Source organism: Anguilla anguilla, chromosome 16 (genome assembly GCF_013347855.1).
Source record: "Anguilla anguilla isolate fAngAng1 chromosome 16, fAngAng1.pri, whole genome shotgun sequence".
NCBI classification, from domain to species: Eukaryota; Metazoa; Chordata; class Actinopteri; order Anguilliformes; family Anguillidae; genus Anguilla; species Anguilla anguilla.
The window spans coordinates 35,960,927-35,980,057 of NC_049216.1; the positions used below are offsets into that span (position 1 = coordinate 35,960,927).

General features: G+C 48.1%; 1 protein-coding gene across 1 annotated transcript in view; it reads right to left on the reverse strand.

The window, feature by feature from the left end:
* The window catches only part of lrrc4ca (leucine rich repeat containing 4C, genome duplicate a), a 118,269-nt gene extending 103,536 nt beyond the window's left edge, over positions 1-14,733 (reverse strand). Inside the window, exon 1 of the mRNA XM_035394876.1 lies at positions 14,652-14,733. The gene's annotated coding sequence lies outside the window, so the exon portion shown is untranslated. The remainder of the gene's footprint in view (positions 1-14,651) is intronic.
* Positions 14,734-19,131: the final 4,398 nt, after the last annotated feature.

A 19,131-nucleotide genomic window follows, 5' to 3' on the forward strand; every position in this document is an offset into this window, starting at 1 on the left:
ACACACACACACACACACACACACACTGATACACACAGATACAGGTGTGCACACATACACACACACACACACACACAGATACAGATGTGCACACACATACACACACACACACTGATACACACAGATACAGATGTGCACACACACACGCACATACACACAGATACAGACGCTTGTGCGCGCACACACACACATACACATGCATGTGCACACACCCACAGATACACACACACTCACAGACATACACACGGATATAGATGTGCACACATACACACGCATGTGCGCACACACACACACACAGATACAGATGTGCACAAATGCGCACACACATATATGTACACCCGTGCTAACGTAGGCCTACTACACATCAGAAAGGCAGTAGAACTCTGCACATGAGCAAGGTCAATTATACAGCAAGCACCCCGAGAGTGCAGAAAAACACTCAGACGCGCTCGGCTTTGGCCCGCCGCCGCTCTGTTTTCCCACAGTAAAATGTTTAGCATTGCTGAATGGGTAAGAGGCTCGATATCCAGCGTGTGTGAATAGTAATAAGTATCAAACTGACAGAAGCTAACAGGGCGGATGGCTAAGGCAGCACTCGTAGCACTCAGCGCAGCTCACTGGGACAGAAGCTGTGCTGAAAGAGCAGACACTCGCGCACTAACATAGCGCTGTCCTGCGTGGACACCTCCTCCAAACAAAATTGAACTCGGTCTGCCAAACCGACAATTCACCAGAGTGTGTTATTTTGTGAATACGCGGCACCTGAGAGTCAGGGATTAAAAATGACGATACGCCGTATTGAATTATACCTTCGGTGAGAGACAGGCTGATAAAAGGTGGCCAGATGTCCAGTGTTTTTGACCCAGCCATCCCCCTTCCTAACCCTATCCCTAACGCTCTTGCCAAACCTCAGCTGGTAGCCAAGTTATTCCTACCCCCCAACTCCCACCCCCACCCAAGCCCCCCCTCGCCCCCCACAGTCTCGATCATGCCCTGCACCCGGTTTGCAATGTGCCATAAATGTCTGACAAAACGTCTCAGTCCTGTGTCTGAACGTTCGGAATGTAAGTACTGAACATTAATGACCATCCACCAGAGAAATACGTTTTTTTAAACAGCAATGAAAATATAAAACAGTATTGTGAAAGGAGCTCCAGGTCTAAGACTGGTCCTGTGATGTTTCTCACTCATCTAAACTTAATGTTCAAAGATGTTCCAAGAAATTGAAACAAATTCATGCATCGGGAACCATAACCTTCAAAAGAATGTTTTTTTTTTGGAACCAAATATTGTTGGTTAGGACACAGGCGAGCTTCATTGGACCTTTAGTTCAGGTCCGCTGCACAGGAGCCCAGCAGGTCCACTGCACAGGAGCCCAGCAGGTCCACTGCACAGGAGCCCAGCAGGTCCACTGCACAGGAGCCCAGCAGGTCCACTGCACAGGAGCCCAGCAGGTCCACTGCACAGGAGCCCAGCAGGTCCGCTGCACAGGAGCCCAGCAGGCCCACTGCACAGGAGCCCAGCAGGTCCACTGCACAGGAGCCCAGCAGGTCCGCTGCACAGGAGCCCAGCAGGTCCACTGCACAGGAGCCCAGCAGGTCCACTGCACACGAGCCCAGCAGGTCCACTGAGGCTGCACTCACAGAGGAAGGCCACGCGCTAACATTGCTGGGACCTGTGGGGAGGATCGGCTTAAATGAACTAGAGCTAATCCCCCACACATCAGGGTTTGTTCTGTCACTGTGGCCTTGTGGAATTTAAAATAATAACAATAAAAAGAAACAAGGGAAAAAGGGCATTAGTCCTCATTCCCCTGTACGCGCTGGTGCAGAGTCTCATAAAGCAGTCTGATATTGACTTATTGGGGCTTTACCCAGCTGAGGGGCTTCTCCATCGCCACCCCAGCACACCTGATTGGCTTTGGCCCTGGAATGTGGGCGACACCTGAATCTGTCATCAGCAACAATCCCAGATCATATTTACCCTCTCTCACATTTATACAGACACACACACACACACACACACACACATATTTACTCCGTGTTTATCCATTTATTCATGTCGCACAAGGGAGGGATCGGGAGTCTCTAGCATTCAAGGTTAACCCTACCTTCACATCTATATGTGTGTGTGTGTGAGAATGTGTTTGTGTTTGTGCCTGTGTGTGTGTGTGTGTGAATGTGTTCATGTTTATGTCTGTGTATGTGTGTGTGTATTTGTGAGAGTGTGTGTGTGTATGTATGTGCTTGCGTGTGTGAGTGTATGTGTGTTTGTGTGAGAGAATTTTTGTGTTTGTGCCTGTGTGTGTGAATGTGTTCAAGTGAAGGACATCAAACAGCAACTGAAATATATTTGGGCCCATATGATGTATTTTGTAAATGTGGACCTAAATAAAGAATTAAAGTGTGTTTGTGCCTGTGTGTGTGTGTGTGTGTGTGTGTGTGTGTGTGTGTGTGAGTGTGTGTGTGTGCGCGTGTGCGTGAGTGTGTGTGTGTGTGTGTGTGTGTGTGTTTGTGTGTGTGTGTGTGTGAGTGTGTGTGTGTGTGTGTGTGTGTGTGTGTGTGTGTGTGTGGGCACCTAACCTGCAGTGCATTAGTAAACATCCCTCTGTATTAGGAATAAGCTCTGCTGCTGCCTCTGTGTGGCGGCTCCTCCGTTTATATTGCGGATACTTAGCCAAGCGGTTCAGGATAACGCACCGCACCCTTCATACGGATAAAACAACAGAGCCCCTCTCATTACCCAGGTCCATTTACAGTCAATACGTGTCCTTAACTTTGACTTTGAAATACCAGCAAACTGATTTTATTCTTCCATCGCACACACACACAGTTTACGGAGTCGTGCAGCTGCAGGAATGAGTGATGCTGTTTGTGACAGAGTGGCCTGGCGCGTGTGTTTAATTATAAGCGAATGTTAATTGCTGATTAAATTCTCAGCCTCAATGAGGCAACAGGTCGTGTCCCAGAATCCTTTTCCTTCTCCATGGGACAGCCCCTCAGCCACGGCCTTAACGAGTGAGAGAACACAGGGCAGAAAACTGCCATTGCAGCGCCCCCTATGGGTTCAAATTTTTAACTACATCAGTGATGTCACAGCAGGTATTTTTCCCATTGACAGCGAGGCTAAATACCTGTAATGACATCACTGATTGGGCATGGCCAGCAGAGTATTCAGGTTGGAAACTGTAACCTATAGGGGGCGCTGCAACAGCAATTTTCTGCCCTGTGTTCACTTCCTCTTTAAGTTAAGAGTGCCGATGGTGCCTGCTAGTTTAGGGATCGAGATTCTATATTCAATTCAATTTTATTTGTATACTGCTTTTTTTTAAAGAGACACGGGCACAAAGATGCTCCACAGAGGAAATGAAAAGGAAAATGTTTTGAAAACCAGGTGTAAACCCCCATGAAGCAAAGTGAGTCTTTAGCCAATCATCAGCTGAAGTGGGCCACTGGTACTGAGACAGGGCAGAAATGGTGGGCTAGCCAGTCACTCCAGGACTGCACTCCAATGACTCTCTGACACTCTGACACGCCCGGACTCACCTGGGCAGTGCTGTGAGGACATTGACTCTCTGACACTCTGACACGCCCAGACTCACCTGGGCAGAGCTGTGAGGACAGTGACTCTCTGATACTCTGACACGCCTGGACTCATCTGGGCAGAGCTGTGAGGACAGGGGCTGCAGGTAAACGGGACTCTTGGATGTTGGTTGGCTGATAATTAAAAAAAAAAAAAAAAATGTTGGCCAACCAACATCCAAGAGTGATGACTGACTGTCTGGAACTGAGTCTGGGAAACTAAACAGAGTTAATTTTAATGAACAAATTCAAAGATGGACAATTCAATTTGATGTATATGTTGAATGTCTGGGATTTCAACAGGGGGTCTGTGGACCCCTGGGGGGTCATTGGAGGTTCTGTATGGGGTCCCTGGCCAGGCTTGGTATGCAATGACTGCACATACATTTGGGAATTATATGTTCTAACTTATGATGGGGGTCCCCTGGATGCCTTTGAGCCTGGGTGGGGGTCCCCAGATCAGAAAAGGTTGAACGCTGCTAAACTACAAAGATAAACACATAATAATAATCTCTATTGTCTTTCTGTCCTCACAGCTGGAGAAACGGCACAGGAGGCCCCTGCGGCAGGTCAGCCCGGGTCCCGCGGGGAGAGCCGGGGGGTCGGCGGGTTTCTGCTTTTATGTTAAAATCAGCAGCCAGTGAAGACCCGGGGAAAGGGCTGAAAGAGGTTAATGGAGAAACCGCTGCTTTAATTGACCAAACAAGTGCTGAGTAGCAAGAGAAAGCAGCAGACCCTGCGATTCTCTGGGACCAGGGGCAGCCCTGCAGCCCCGCTCCCCCGCCCCCGCCCCCCCCCCCGCCCCCACGTTAAAGCAGCGCACAAGGCCAAAGCTGAATAATGAGCTCCTCAGAGCATTCAAAAAATAAGACACCAAAAAAGTGTCGGTTAATTGTTTGCTGCATTTTGTCATGCCTTTCAGCGTAATTAAGACCAAAACTTGCGGCCCTGTTTTTTTTGTTTCTTTTTTTTGTCCTGGTTTCAAAGTCTCTTTGTGATTACTGTGCTTAATTGGAAAACACTGTTCGCTAATGTTGTGCAGGGCAAACAGATGGGCAAAGGTTTTTAAAAAATAAATAAAGAAAGAAATAATCAAGCGACCGCAGGACCTTACAAAGGTTTCAAAGAAGTTCAATGGGAAGTTCAAAGGGAATCTAACAATTACCGTTTAATTTGACAATGCTGCGTTTTAAATTAAAGATGAATCGTGCCACCGTGCGCATTGTCCAGCGCCGCTCCCGCTGTGGATGTTGATTTAATGAAAGCCCAGAGCAGCAGCTTACCATTTAATTACAGAGAGCAGCGGCGGCGCGGAGAGGAGGAGAGAAGGAGAGGAGGAGAGGAGGGGAGGAGGAGAGGAGGAGGAGAGGAGGAGAGGAGGAGAGGACGGGAAGGAGAAGGAGAAGGAGAGGAAGGGGAGGAGGAGAGGAGGAAGAGGAGAAGGAGAAGGAGAAGGAGAGGAAGGGGAGGAGGAGAGGAGGAAGAGGAGGAGGAGAGGAGACGTGCACGCAGGTGGCGTGAGGAAGCCCATGGGCAGCGGGCTCAGCGTGTTTTGTGCACGCACACGGAGAGACTCGGCCGGGCCAGGCCCTCGAAAGCGCGACGCACAGCCCTTCCTGCAGACCCCGCTTATCACACGTACCTCAGAAGGGCCAAAATCCAATCACTGGACACAACGCGTACGAAATGTCAACACGGAAACACCTTCCGTCTGTCCGTAGTGCACTCCAATGCCGTTCTCTGGGAATAACAGTGATTTAGAGGGGAGGAGAGGGAGAAGCACACATCTGTACAGATGGCAGCAGCTTTTCTGTCTCTGTGCCAGTGTGAGAAGTTCTGTTTCTGAGAGGTTCTGTCTCTGTGCCAGTGTGAGAGGTTCCTTCTCTGTGCCAGTGTGAGAGGTTCTGTCTCTGTGCCAGTGTGAGAGGTTCCTTCTCTGTGCCAGTGTGAGAGGTTCCTTCTCTGTGCCAGTGTGAGAGGTTCTGTCTCTGTGCCAGTGTGAGAGGTTCTGTCTCTGTGCCAGTGTGAGAGGTTCTGTCTCTGTGCCAGTGTGAGAGGTTCTGTCTCTGTGCCAGTGTGAGAGGTTCTGTCTCTGTGCCAGTGTGAGAGGTTCCGTCTCTGTGCCAGTGTGAGTATTCACCAAGCCCATGGATGGTCAGTAGGTGATGTCACAGTGACTTGGTCCATAATTTTTCTGCAGTCTGTGTTCCAGATGCACAAAGTCTGGCCCTCAGGCTGTGCCTAGAATCGCCTCTCCTTCATTTTGAGAATTGACTTCCGCCAAATAAATAAAAATGGTAAAAACAGAACACACAACTTCAGACAATCAGCTCCCACAGTTTCCAACTCCCCATGAATGCACACTCAATATGAAAGACAACATGAGAATATCTGAAATGTTGAATTGGAAACAGTGGGTGTGTGTGCATCTGCAATGCTATACGTCTTCTATATGAGTATGAACTATGTATACACAAGAGTGTGTGCATGTGTGAGTGTGTGTTTGTGTGTGTGGTATCTCCATCTCAGAACTTTTAATCAATGTTATTAATTTGCTTTGCTGATGCTCTTATGCAGGGTAAATTTAATGGGTCAAATTACATATTATAGATTCACATTACATTTAGGAATTTAGCAGATACTCTTATCCAGAGCAACTTACACACCCTATATTCCAAATGCACTTCTCATTTTACTGAGGCCAGTCAGGGTGCTCGAGGCAAGGCTTAGAATGGCTATGCCCCGTCCGGGAATCAAACTCGCAACCTTGGCATTGGAAGCTTGGCAACTGAAAGTTAAAGAGCCTTCCTGCCCCCGGGACTCAAAGCTGCAGAAGTGTGGTTATGAAGCCGAGCGTATTCACCGTAGTGACTGTTTCGCATTAGCACTGCAGAAGCGTTATTGTATTTGTTTGTAGTGTATTTGTATTTTCAATTGTGTCGGTTCCCGTTCCTCTAATCTTATACCTCCGAAAGGCAATAAAGATGATCTCTGCAGGTATAAACTGAAAATGAATGTAAAATAAAATAGGAATATGGCCTCTTTTTAATACAGAATAAAAAATAGAATACAAAATGAAAAAGTACTAAACAAGTTTAAAAAAAAAAAAACAATAAAAAAATGGAAAACGTATTTATGCTACAGCAAATGATTTATATGTTTTATTTATCGAGATAATGACATATAAAACAAGGCTTCAGAATTCACAAGTGTGTTGGCACATTATCTCAAATGGACTTAATGTGTTTATTGAGCCACCCTGCATATGAATTAACAGCTGCACAGAGAAAAGGTGAAAAACAGAATATTATTAGAAAAATGTACTTACAACAAAGGCATGAAATAAATAAATAAATGCATCTGTGGAATTGTGTTTGTATATGTGTGTGTGAGATTGTGTGTGTGTGAGTGTATGAGTGTGTGAGTGAGTGCGTGTATGAGTGTGTGTGTGTGCATGTGTATGAGTATATGCGTGTGTGTGTGTGTGCGTGCGTGTATGAGTGTGTGTTTGTGTGTGTGTGTGTGCGTGTGTGTGCGTGTGTGTGTGCGTGTGTGCGTGTGTGTGTGTATATAAGTATATGCGTGTGTGTGTGTGTGTGTGTGTGCGTGCGTGCGCGTGTGTGTTTCTGCTCCATGGTTCTCTGTGCCTTTTATCTCTCGTTGTTGTGATGAGTGCGCGAGTGTGTGTGCGTGTCTGTGTATGTTTGTGTGTGTTTGTGTGTTTTATCTCTCGTTGTTGTGATGAGTGCGCGAGTGACTCAGCAGGTAACACACGGTCATTTCCCTCCTTTTTTCCCTCCATCTTTTTCGGCTCCATTTCTTTTGATGTCCTGAGAAGATTACGCCTCCCTCAGACATTCAGGAACGTATTTTACCCAACATCCCTGGCCAATCAGGAGAGAGTGATCACACGCTTGGAACTGAAATAAGCAGATACAAGAACTCAAGTCTGCCAAAAGAAGAAGGAATATGTGCTCACTGTAGGACAGGAGAGGTGGAAACAGAGATGCACTTCCTCCTTACTTCCACAAAATATTTACAAATCAGAAAAATATATTTCCACAAATGATCCCTAATTATAAATAATTATGTCCCTATCAAAATAAGAAAAATGTGCCATTCTATTGGGAAAAGTACCAGCAGTCCCAATTGCGGCACAGTTCATTTCAGCCTGTCATAACCTGAGGGTCTGTGAGCGACCACCCACCCCATATAAACATACACATATTTATGGATTTACTTCTGTTGCTGTTGTTTCTGTTAATGCTGTTATTGTTACATGCTATTACACTATCATTATTCCTATTTTAATATTACTATTGTTCTACATATTATTTATACATGTACTTTGGCAATAATTACATTTGTATTTCATGTCAATAAAAAGCAACTTAAATTGAAAAAAAAAAAAAGATGAGAGAGAACAAAATTGGCGGGCCAGGCTCATTTCGGTGGAGCTCTTAGCATTGCATTGTGGGTAGGTCTGTGTTCACACTGTCTCCCAGCAGCCGTGATGTCACAGCACTGCAGCATCTTAAAATGGCTCCTGGATGCCGTGCTGGGCGAAGGCCAAAGCTCAGTGCAAGCAGCTATAAACCTAAAGCCTGCGTGCCTGCAGCCTTCCCCCTCCACACCCCCCCGCCCGCCAAACCCAACACCCCGGCCTGCCCGTTCCCCCCAGGGCGGGCTCCCCCAGTGTTGCAGTGCCTCTAATAGGACGAGCCCCCCCCCCCCCCCTCCTCAGCAGGTGACGCTGGAGACCTGCTTGACTCGGTCCGAGCGCTCCAACGGGATGAACTATCAGCCTCTAAACTTCTGCCATTCTGCCCTGAAAACCTGCCTGCTACTCAGGGCATACTTCAGCTGCCAATCCCCTTTACACATGACCTGCCTGCTACTCAGGACATACTTCAGCTGCCAATCCCCTTTACACATCTCTCTCTCTCTCTCTCTCTCTCTCTTTCTCTCACACACACACTCTCTCTGTCTGTCTCTCTTGCTCTCTCTCTCTGTCTGTCTCTCTCGCTCTCTCTCTCTGTCTGTCTCTCTCGCTCTCTCTCTCACACACACTCTCTCTCTGTCTCACTCTCTTTGCCTCACTCTCTCTCTCTCTCACTCTGTCTGTCTCTCTCACACACACACTCTCTCTGTCTGTCTCTCTTGCTCTCTCTCTCTGTCTGTCTCCCTCACACACACTCTCTCTCTCTCTCTCTCTCTGCCTCTCATTCTCAAGGGGCCTCTCATAGCTCAGATATACTTTATTGCATCACAATACTTTGTGTCCTAGGTTTTAAAGCAAATCATTTGTCAACATGTGTTTATTTCATTGTGTCTCCCTCTGTTTCTACACACACATACGCATGCATGCACACACACACACACACACAAACACGTACACACTCACACATACACACACACACACACACAGGCACACACACACACGCGCACACACACACACACCATCCCTTCCCTCAAAGGAGATAGAGAGATCAATGAACAAGATCACCATTTCAGGATTCAGAACATCACATCCTTCCCTCTACAGATTGGTGCAGAAAAAGGGCATTTTTCACAGATGTCATCTGTGTCCAGCAGACTGCAGGCAACCTTAGCAGCCAGGCCGTTTTCAGGGTGAGCGTGCGTTTACAGCACAGAGCCCCAGCCCCCCTACCCCCCCCCCCCCCCCAAACCCCCCGCAAACCATCCCAACCCCCCAAACTTCGCTGGCTGGGGGCCACGTGGTCTGGGCCAAGCTCGCCTTCAAGGCAAGAGGAAAGTTGGCCATTTGCTCAATGGCTGGAGGAAGCGCTCTGACTGTCCAATTTTACACAGCCCTGTTCATCAATCCCTGTTCATCAAACCCTGCTAATCAAACCCCGCTGATCAAACACTGCTAATCAAACCCTGCTAATTAAACCCTGCTAATTAAACCCTGCTTATCAAACACTGCTAATCAAACCCTGCTAATTAAACCCTGCTAATTAAACCCTGCTAATTAAACCCTGCTTATCAAACACTGCTAATCAAACTGTTCGTCCACCTGCTGGTCTCTGGGCCCCCAGTGTATTCAAACAGCTGTGAGTGTGTGTGTGTGTGTGTGTGTGCGTGCGTGCGTGTGTGTGCGTGCGTGCGTGTGTGTGAGTGTGTGCGTGTGTGTGTGTGTGTGTGTGTGTGAGTGTGTGCGCCCTTACATTAGTGTGTGAAATGATGTTTGTTTGTAAATTGTGTCGGGTCTGAAGCGACCCAAAGCAATGAGGAGCTCCAGACTCAGAGAGCCGCCGGCCTGCAGTCTCTGCTGCTCAGCACACAGAAGAGCAGCCCCGATACGAGAGAAACAAACAGACCGAATGAGCAAAGCGTCCTCGCAGACCCAAACGGGAGGCCCTGGAACTGGAGCACACTCACAGAGAGAGTTCATCTTCCACCGTCAAACAAGAAGGAAGAAAAGAAAGTGACCGTCACTGTCAAACTCGGCAAAGAGAGAGAGTACCCCTCTCCCGGGTCTGCCATGACTTACTCCACACAACGGCAAGCGTAGCGCCAAACCCCGCCACCCACGTGGCACGAAGATACCGCCATTGCCACGGAAACACGGTCTGGCCACTTTCTGTGTCGTCCAGCGGGTTTGAATCTGTTTATCGATACGCCTGAGTGATGGTGAGACAGTCAGTGGCACGCACCTACGACACCGCGCACAAGGTTCGGCTTACCGTGAGAGGACAGTCAGTCAGGACACATCAAATTACTACGAAACGAACCGCTGAACTTTCTTTCTATTTAGAGGTCCAAGGACTGCAGGTGCTAGAACCCTATTGTTTTTGTTAGGATTCCTTTTATTATTTATTTATTTCCCCCTTTGAACTCGAATGACCTTCAGCAGGTAAGAGCCAGGCGCAGTTCTGAATTACATCCCGCGTTCAGTTGACCAAGTTTTTATGTGCTGAAGAGAAACAGTGAACAGTGGCAATAATTCATTCTGACAGAGAACCCTAGACTCTCAACTCTTCGATGGGACAGTCCAGATAACAGAGGAAACCGGAGTACCAAGTACAGGCTAAACCCAAAATAAAAAGACACAGCCTCCACTGGATCACCCAGGCCTGTGTTAAAAGATTGACCCTGGGATTCAATCAAAATGCAGAAATGATGATACAGAGATACATATCCAGTGTTTCAGATAAGCCCACCGCCATATTACACTCAGCCAGGGACAACACTAAATGACCCAGTCTTGACCTCTATTAAGAAATTCACTTGTCACACTGCTGTGTTGTAGTCCTCTGAGACTGGTATTAAGAGAGTGTCACTAGAATAACTGCATCCTATTTGTTTATTATTTCTATATTGTGTAGGAAGTTAGTATTTGCTGAGGGTCCCTGTCAGTCAAGGCCCTTGGAATCGTATTACCTGCCCCCCCAACCCCCCCAACCCCCAACCCCGCCCCTCTTACGGCAATGCCCCTGATACCAGCCCACCGAGCTCGCCCACTCTACTGCACCTATCAGCTCACAGCTCACAGCTCACAGCTCGCGGCGCAGACAAAAACACGCCAATTTGTGCACCTCGCCGTAAACGCATGCCATCCTGAAATCAAGCTGCGCCCGCGCTGCCCGCGGGCGCCGGGCGTCTCTATAAACAACACTCCCGGCCCGACACCTGTCACTGCGAGGACAGAAACGCAGAGAGCACGAGGAGACAAACCCCTTCCCCAGTTACGAGAGACTGCGTGGCTCCCCCCCGCTAAACAAACAGAGAGAAACATTTCTCCAGACAACAGGAAATGTGAAGAGCCACTTCCACAGGAACTGCGTCCTCCGGGGAGAAGGGTGTGCTCGTTAGGGTCAAGCCTCCAGACGGCTTAATGCACTCCTTCACTGCTGTACGACTACCCTCAATAAGGCTTTTTGAGTCTCTGCAAAACGCTGTTCAGAGAGTACAGGCTCTGCTTCCTCAACTCAAGCCTATCCTGAAGGCAAAAAAAAAAAAAAACACTTATGGCCTTTTCAAACTAGAGGAAGATTCCGTGAATCACAGTATTGTTACTGCACTACACAAGGTTTACTTCACTCTAGTGTGTTTTTCTGCACCTCTGCACCTTGAACTGATGCACTGTTGTACGTCGCTCTGGATAAGAGCGTCTGCTAAATGCCTGTAATGTAATGTAATGTAATGTAATGTAAACAGCAGTGGAGCATAATGGGTAAGCGGCTGGTCTTGTAACCAGGGTTCAACATTGCCACTGTAACTTTGAGCAAGGTACCTAACCTACATTTCTTAAGTATATATGTATAAATGGATGCAAAATAAATGCTATGTAGAATGTTGTGTAATTCGCTCTGGATAAGATCATCCGTTAAGAGCCTGTAATGACACTGATAACGAGGTAAACAAACTGATGCCATCGCTACTTATTTACACTAGGGAGTTCTGATCGATGACCACCCCTCGTTTAAGCCTCATATACACAAATCTGCTGGATGAAGCTGAAGCTAAAGTTTTTTGTTAGGAATAAGTCTTGTTTTTTCTCTCAATGTTAGTGGTGACCGGTTGAAGCTACATGATTACCTGTTCTTGATTAGGGTGATCTGCTTTAGATAAATGCACCAGCTCAGCGTCCGCATACGTGCGACTCGAGAGCTATCGAGGAGCTTTGCGGCTCATTAAAAGCAAACTGTAGAGGCCTCTCTTATTAGTCTGCGGCGTATGGTTATTTATAAGGCCATTCTCGGTGAACGCCCCTGCTGTTTGTCTCTCTTTGTGTGGCAGTAATGGGCGACGGCCTCGGGACAGTGTGCCGGTGTGCGGATGCCAGTTCCTAAAGCTGGCACCGGGCGGGAGAAAGAGAACCTCTGTGCTTTCTGCACTCCTCTGTCTGGAAGAGCCTGCAAAGGCTTCAGCACCTGATTAATCTCAGTGAATTTAGAGCCATTGTAAAGTCCATGGAATCACAGTCTATTGATAACTGGCACAGTTTTAATCTGTGATTTGATTGTTCCGTTCCCCCCCCCTGCACTTTTGTTGTGCAGCACATTAAGCTTGACTGTCGTTCCGGAGTGAGCTTTATTGTTGGGTCTGAAGATATATGTACTGCTGCCCCTTCCTGGCCAGCCCCCCCCCCCCCCCCCTCTCTCTCTCTCTCTCTCCCGGAGAAGCGATTCTTAATCTCACCGTGACTAACCTGATTAAACACAGGTAAAATAAATGGCCATTAATCTGAGCGAGACAGGTCCTTGTTACCGGAGCCCCGTTAATTAGCGGGGCGCAGAAAGACCGCGGGCATATGCAGGTGACGAGCGTTTGTTTGGGGAGTCTGGGAGCAGCCCAGGTGACTCCAGCCAAGAAAGCAGCAGGAAGTGCGGCTCACTGAAACACACTACACTGCAATATATCATACACATTGCACACAGTATATATGGACTATGGATTACATATTCAATAAAGTGAATACTTCATATGGAAAATATAAGGTCAAATACGCTCCACGGAATTTAAAAAAAAATAACTTCAATAACTCACAGTCGCAATTTGTCTATATGTTTCGCAACATCTTACTCTGATCAACATAATGCATTTTGTTTCATTAAATTGCAGTACATTTTTGTTAGGGCAGTCAGTGAACTGGAGTTATCTTTAAAAAAAATCAAGCTAGAGTTACTGTGGTAATAACCGTTAAGAAAAGTGCTATAAAAATACATCTCCTGCTCGAGTTCTGAAAGCATAATTTACAAACGCCCTCTCGCCTCTCCAATCCTGGGGCCCGCGCTGACTCCACCATCGTCTGCTGTGCCCGCGAACGCTAGCCCGCGCTGACTCCACCATCGTCTGCTATGCCCACGAGCGCTAGCCCGCGCTGACTCCACCATCGTCTGCTGTGCCCGCGAGCGCTAGCCCGCGCTGACTCCACCATCGTCTGCTGTGCCCGCGAGCGCTAGCCCGCGCTGACTCCACCATCGCCTGCTGTGCCCGTGAGCGCTAGCCCGCGCTGACTCCACCATCGTCTGCTGTGCCCGTGAACGCTAGCCCGCGCTGACTCCACCATCGTCAGCTGTGCCCGCGAACGCTAGCCCGCGCTGACTCCACCATCGTCCGCTGTGCTCGCGAGCGCTAGCCCGCGCTTACGCTTGCTTTCGTTTCATTTTCGCGAAACGGCGACAGCGCCTCACGCTCACAGCCCAAGGGAGGACATCAGACAGGCAAACGCTCAGACCTTTTTTATCGCCATGGCGACGTCGATCGCGCTCGTGCTGATGGATAAGGGCGGCCTCTTTTCGGCGCACGCGAGCTCCGCTCCCCGCGGAAATTCGCCATCGTTCTGCCCGTCGGAAGCGCATTCGTTCAGCCGAGCACCTGCCTGCCCCTAACCCTACCCCTACCCCTAACCCCAACCCTACCCTTCCTGCTTCATCAAGAGCCTTTGTTTACCTTCCCCAAAGCGCGCGTGAAACAAAGATGAGTACATATTCAATGCACAGCTCCTGGGGGGGAAAAACGATACATAACAAGGGCAGACTCATAAAGTTTGCATCATCAAACACAAGTAAAATAAATATTTAACCAGGAATGGAGATGAGGACTCTACCAGAGACACACAGTAGCTGAAGTACACGTGTTAACCTGAAGAATCACGTCTGCAAGACTCCACAGAATCACACCACACGATGAAGGAATATCAACCTGTTCCTTTGATTTCAGCCCGTCTGAACAGAATCAGACCATTTTAATCAGTTTGCAGTTCTGAGAGCAATGAAGCCATCAAGCACCTTATTAGTGAGTGTCGAAGCTGGCGGTGTGTTCTAAATATGAATTTCCCTCGCAGAATTTAACAGTGGAGGCCAATAACCCTTTTCTCATTCAGAAGAGCACCCCAGTGTGTCTGAGGGAAATGAGAACACAGTCAGAGGGGCGTTTCAGGCGATGGAAGCAACTGTGTTATTACTCACAACACAGACCCCAGAGCAGCGAAAACACGCGTTAAATATCCAGACCACTGTAAGCATTAACTGTTAGACACAGTTACGCACACACACACACACACACACACACACACACACACACTGAAGCGTTACTCACATAGGTATTTTCACACACCAGCTTGTCCCCTGCTCAGGGTCGGTCCGGTCGCTGTCCTCCTCCCATAAAGATGATATATCTGCAGAAGACACACAACACACAACATTTATGTTTGCTGGGTGGATAAGTAAACAGTCCGTGAGAATAATCCACCAAAACACCTGGCTAGTCCGGCAAGGATTTGGAGAGCTAATCGTTATTTGTTCATTCATCTTTTTGTTCAGCCCGCTGTGGGGCTGTGGTTGTGGGATGTGGGCTATATGGCACGCTGTCTTATGAAGAATTTTGGAAGTGTTTTAAGGTCCGAGTGACACCTGCGCTGAAGTCTGCTCAGCGTTCTCTCTCATGTGAGCGCTCACTGCTCTTCTGTACTCAGCGTTCTCTCTCAGGGAGATGTGCATGTGAGCGCTCACTGCTCTTCTGTACTCCGACGACTCACTGCGTTACTGCTCCGGCTTTTCCGCCATCATGTCTGACGGCTTGAGCGCACAGTTAGCCTGGCGGCTCCAGCGCACGGTTAGCCTGACGGCTCCAGCGCACGGTTAGCCTGGCGGCTCCAGCGCACGGTTAGCCTGAGAGGGTCGAGCGCACGGTTAGCCTGGCGGCTCCAGCGCACGGTTAGCCTGGCGGCTCCAGCGCACGGTTAGCCTGATGGCTCCAGCGCACGGTTAGCCTGGCGGCTCCAGCGCACGGTTAGCCTGACGGGTCGAGCGCACGGCACTCAACTTACAGCCAATGACCTTCACAGAGAGAGAGAGAGAGAGAGAGAGAGAGAGAGAGAGAGAGAGAGAGCATGTAAAGGTAAGCTATCCGAACAGGTTTAGGTTGTCCATCAAGCAACCGTAGAGCTTTCTTCTACTGAGTAACGACTTCATGAATCACAGCATCGCAAATTATTTCCAATCTCTCTTTCTCTCTGTGCACAACATTAGAAAATAAACAAACACGCAGCACTACAGCGGGGGTGGTGGCATTTGCCACTCAAAACTGGTCTTCCTTTACAATCATCCTCGGGTCGCGCAAAACCTGCCCCCAATCGGGCCTGACTACAGAGAAGCCAGAGAGCCAGTCTGACGAGTCGAGTCTGAGTGAACCACGGAGCACACAGCACAATATTCAGCGTCAAACCAACTCCGATCAGGGGACGTTCACAATGGACTGAATTCACTGTGACTCATATCCAGCCTGGGTGTGTTGACATCCCTCACAGTTCAAACTTTTCAGCAGATGCACATTTAGATCCGCACTTCTATTTGTTCTGTTTCACCGAGAACTGAAGCTTCTCAGAGTGGTTAGAGGGGGCAAAAACGATATTCCAAATAATTAAAAAAGATATTACACAAACATGGACACAGACAAATACACACTCTAATAAAATCCGCACTGCCCTTCAGAACTACAAACAATGTCAGCACTTCTTATTATAAAAACACATAAATATTAATGACAAGAGCTGACTTGTAATTAACCTTCAAACTCAAAATTTAGCTTAGTACATGCGCACAGAAAAAAAAAAAACACAATCAAAGGTGTCGCTCCCCCCCCCCCCCCCCAAGTGTCTGTGAAGTCCCCAATGCCAAAAGGCCATCAGAAGTAAATAAATTTAGAAGAATGAAGACTTTTGGGGATACCGTTTCGCATGTGATGCACGCATATTTATAAACCTTATAGTCGTTTGAAGTAGCAGTTTCTCCACTCACTGCGGCTATTTCAAGGCTATTTCCAGTTGAAAACTTTGCCTCGGTTTAATAACAGAATGCAATTAAACCCACGTGGACGTGTGAATAATACGGCAGTTTCCTGCAAATAACTGCTGAACACGCTGGAGCCGCGCAGCTGAAATTAGTGAAGAACTGCAGAGTAATCTCTCACCGCGGTGTGCCTTCTCAAGCTCTCCTGCACTGCGTGTGTGTGTGTGTGTACATATGTGTGTATATGAGTGTGTGTGTGCAAGAGTGTGTGTGTGTGTGTGTGTGTGTGCGTGTGTGTGTGTACATATGTGTGTATATGAGTGTGTGTGCATGAGTGTGTATATGAGTGTGTGTGTGTGTGTATGAGTGTGTGTGTGTGTGTGTGTGTGTGTGTGTGTGTGTACATATGTGTGTATATGAGTGTGTGTGCATGAGTGTGTATATGAGTGTGTGTTTGTGTGTATGAGTGTGTGTGTGTGTGTGTGTGTGTGCGTGTGTGTATATGAGTGTACGTGTGTGTGTGCATGTGTGTGTGTATGAGTGTATGTGTACATATGTGTGTGTGCATGCATGTGTATGTATATGAGTGTACGTATGCGTGTATGTGCATGTGGGTGTGTGTGTGTATGAGTATATGTGTACATATGTGTGTGCATGCATGTGTCTGCATGTGCGTGTATATGAGTGTACGTGTGTGTGTGTGTGTGTGTGTGTGTGTGTACACAGGCACATCCATGTGTAAGCACAGATGTTCTTTAATCCTTGTTCAACTAGTTGCAAAATTACCTGCAGGTAATCCTCAAAGTTTGCAAAATCCTCAACAGATCCTCATTTCTACAATGAAGTTATTTCTAGAAATATCATAGTTGAAAACTACAAGGCCAGCATAAACCTTAATAATTAATCCAACCTTACAGCATGTTGGACGGTCAGCATTTTGAAGTATGTTTAATAAAACTTTCCATCCAAGGCTGCTCAGCTGCCAGGTGTGTGAGTCGCCTGTTACACTGCACTGCAGACACTCAGCCTTGAGGCCTACACAACTGAACCCAGAGATGAGACTAATGTTAAAACCAACTGTGTAATAATGCAATAATGCTGTTGCTGTAATAATAATAATAATAATAATAATACATTCAATAAATAAAAATCTTAAGCATGCTGCAGATGGTCCACCTGCTTCTGAACAGATATAACCCAGTGAGTTTACATTTTATCCTGCCAGCCATAATACACACACACACACACAGACATGCACACAGACATGCACACACACACACACACACACGCACACACACACAAGCGCTCACACGCACACACATGCACACACTCACACACAAGCGCTCACACACACACACGTGCACACACACACACACACATTTGAGCAAACAGCAGAGTGCTGGCTGCTCTTACAGTGAGTCCTCACAGTGAGTATCAGTCTTCATAATAACTCTCAGAGAGGACGCCTGGCACAGTTTACTCACGGATGTTTGCTACCTCGCTGTGCCAAAACCTTCTGCCTCTGAGCCACAGAGGACAGCTAGCTTTCCACTGCTGATATTCTCCAAAGAGAACACGATATGAGGAAAAAATGCTTTAAAAAAAAATAAAATAACAACACCGAAAATATCTGCAGGTGCCAGGAGTAGGTGGCAGGAGAAGAATGTGGAGGTGGAGAGGCCTGCTTACGGGCTGGCAGCGGCCAGCCGTTTAAAGAAATGAAATCACGGTGCGTGTTTGTTACCTGCTGTTATAAAAAGCACCGCAGATACCGCAGGGCTTTCGGGCCGGCCCGCATTTTGTGGCCAAAACGGGCTCCTGGTTCGCTCAGACGCAACCTTTCACCCGGCCTTTCTTTCCTTCTCTGTGTGTGTGGAGAGGAAACCAGTCAATTTCACCCTGTCATTTTTTCCCTCCTTTTTTGGGGATTTATTTTTGGTCATTTGGAAGCCATTTTGTAGCCAGATGTGTTTTTCCGCAGAGCGCTCAGTTCTCCCTGCATTACCATGCCGGTGAAAAAGGTCACCTGGGGAGTGTGATATGACTGGAATACGGCGTGTGTGTGTGACACAGAGCAGACATGGTGATGGGCAGAGCAGACATGGTGATGAGCAGAGCAGACGTGGTGATGAGCAGAGCAGACGTGGTGATGAGCAGAGCAGACGTGACGATGAACAGAGCAGACGTGGTGAGGAGCAGAGCAGACGTGGTGAGGAGCAGAGCAGACGTGGTGATGAGCAGAGCAGACGTGGCGATGAGCAGAGCAGACGTGGTGAGCAGACATGGTGATGAGCAGAGCAGACGTGGTGAGCAGACATGGTGATGAGCAGAGCAGACATGGTGAGCAGACGTAGTGATGAGCAGAGCAGACGTGGTGATGAGCAGAGCAGACATGGTGAGCAGACGTAGTGATGAGCAGAGCAGACATGGTGATGAGCACAGCAGATGTGGTGAGCAGACGTGGTGATGAGCAGAGCAGACGTGGCGATGAGCAGAGCAGACGTGGTGATGAGCAGAGCAGACGTGGTGAGCAGACGTGGTGATGAGCAGAGCAGACGTGGCGATGAGCAGAGCAGATGTGGTGATGAGCAGAGCAGACGTGGTGATGAGCAGAGCAGACGTGGCGATGAGCAGAGCAGAGCAGACGTGGTGATGAGCAGAGCAGGCGTGGTGAGCAGACGTGGTGATGAGCAGAGCAGACGTGGTGAGCAGACGTGGTGATGAGCAGAGCAGACGTGATGATGAGCAGAGCAGAGCAGACGTGGTGATGAGCAGAGCAGAAGTGGTGA